Genomic DNA, 2,589 nt, shown 5'->3' with positions numbered 1-2,589 from the left:
GAACATTGTGCAGTCATCTGCAAACATCCCCACTTCTGACCTTATGATGGAGTGGAGGTCATTGATGAAGCAGTTGAAGATGATTGGGTTTAGGACACTACCCTGAGGCACTCCTGCAGTGATGTCCTGGAGCTGACATGATTACCACAATCATCTTCCTTTGTGCCAGGTATGACTCCAACCAGCGGAGAGTTCCCCCCTGAGTCACATTAACACCAGTTTAGCTTGGGCTCCTTGATGCCATACTTGGTCAAATGCTGCCTTGATGTTCAGGTCAGTCACTCTCACCTCACCTCCAGCATTCAGCTCTTTTGTCCATGTTCGAACCAAGGCTGCAATGAGGTCAGGAGCTGAGTGACCCTCTCAAAACCCAAACTGAGCGTCCGTGAGCAGGTCATTGCCTTTAACATAGTCAAATGTCCCAAGATGCTCCATAGGAGCACAGGATGTTGATAAGCCAAAGAAAGAAATATTTATATAATATACATATTAAATATTCTAATATATTATTAGAAATAATATCATAGAATTTACAGTGCAGAAGGAGACCATTTGACCCATCGAGTCTGCACCGGCTCTTGGAAAGGGCACCCTACCCAAGGTCCACACCTCCACCCTATCCCCATAACCCAGTAACCCCACCCAACACTAAGGGCAATTTTGGACACTAAGGGCAATTTAGCATGGCCAATCCACCTAACCTGCACGTCTTTGGACTGTGGGAGCAAATCGGAGCACCCGGAGGAAACCCACGCAGACAAGGGGAGAATGTGCAGACTCCGCACAGACAGTGACCCAAGCCGGGAATCGAACCTGGGGCCCTGGAGCTGTGAAGCAATTGTGCTATCCACAATGCTAACATGCTTCTATATATTAAAGAAATAATTTTTTTTTTTATTAAGGGAAATAAAAAGATCTGGGGCGAAATTCTCCCCAAACGGCGCGATGTCCGCCGACTGGCGCCCAAAACGGCGTCAATCAGACGGGCATCACGCCGCCCCAAAGGTGCGGAATGCTCCGCATCTTTGGGGGCCGAGCCCCAACATTGAGGGGCTAGGCCGGCGCCGGAGGGATTTCCGCCCCGCCAGCTGGCGGAAACGGCCTTTGTTGCCCTGCCAGCTGACATGTCGGGGCGGCGCATGCGCGGGAGCGTCAGCGGCCACTGACAGTTTCCCGCGCATGCGCAGTGGGGAGAGTCTCTTCCGCCTCCGCCATGGTGGAGACCGTTGCGGAGGCGGAAGGGAAAGAGGGCCCCGATCGCGGGCCAGGCCACCGTGGGGGCACCCCCCCCCCCCCCCGGGGTCAGATCGCCCCGCGCCCCCCCCAGGACCCCAGAGCCCGCCCACGCCGCCTTGTCCCGCCGGTAAGGTAGGTGATTTAATTTACGCCGGCAGGACAGGCAATTTCTCGGCGGGACTTCGGCCCATCTGGGCCGGAGAATCGAGCGGGGGGGCCCGCCAACCGGCGCGGCCCGATTCCCGCCCCCGCCGAATATCCGGTACCGGAGACTTCGGCAACCGGCGGGGGCGGGATTCACGGCGGCCAACGGCCATTCTCCGACCCGCTGGGGGGTCAGAGAATGACGCCCCTGGGGTGGGAATTCCAGAGCTTAGGGCCTAGACATTCACTATCATTTTTTAAAATAAATTTACAGTACCCATATATTTTTTTTCCAATTAAGAGTCAATTTGGCATGACCAAGCCACCTACCCTGCACATCTTTTGTTTTGTGGGGGTGAGACCCACGCAGATATGGGGAGAATGTTCAAACTGCACACGGACAGTGACCCAGAGCCGGACCAAGTCCGGGTCCTCAGCGCCGTGAGGCAGCAGTGCTAACCATTACACCACCGTGGCACCCTAGACATTCACCATAAATTATGGTTACTTGGGTGAGGTTCCAAAAGGCAGGTAGCACCCATTGACAGTAAAATTGTAATTGTTTGTGTGGATGCAGAACTTATACTGGCGAGAATAAGGGGTCTCAAATCAAATTGAGCTGGTATTCAAAGCAAGGGTACTAAGTGAGTCATTTGCTTATATAATAGCTCAAATATTTGGGAACTGTGGACTGGAGAGAAGCTAGTACTGTACTAATATTCAAAAATAGCAACAAAGCAGAACCATGACATTATACGCTAACTCGTTTGATGTCACATACACAAAGGTTGTCTGAAGCAATCAGGAGGATACTTTTATACAGCCATCCGGACAGATACAGGGTTATTAGGTACTCACAGTATGGCTTCCAATTGAGTTCTTCAAGCAGATTGCTAGTTTAACAAATTAAGATATGTTATTTTATTTGCATTTTCAAAAAGCTTAGTATAAGGTGCCATACAAGGAGTTACCATATAAAATTGTGTCCTGGGGGATTGGAAGGTGGGATAGAAAATCTATTGTATTCGCATAGAGAGGAGGTTGTCATTCATGGTAGAGGTTCAATACATTACCGTGACGTCCCAAGGAGGTTAGCATTGGGACTGATACTCCTAATCTGTATTAATGATCTGAATTAAGGCATGACGGGTACTGTTTGCATGTTTGCAAATGACATTAAGATTTGTGCTCGTGTCAGAAAGAAAGATC

This window comes from Scyliorhinus torazame, chromosome 4 (assembly GCF_047496885.1).
Source record: "Scyliorhinus torazame isolate Kashiwa2021f chromosome 4, sScyTor2.1, whole genome shotgun sequence".
In the NCBI taxonomy this organism is placed as follows: domain Eukaryota; kingdom Metazoa; phylum Chordata; class Chondrichthyes; order Carcharhiniformes; family Scyliorhinidae; genus Scyliorhinus; species Scyliorhinus torazame.
Note: the sequence above shows the minus strand (reverse complement) of the source record.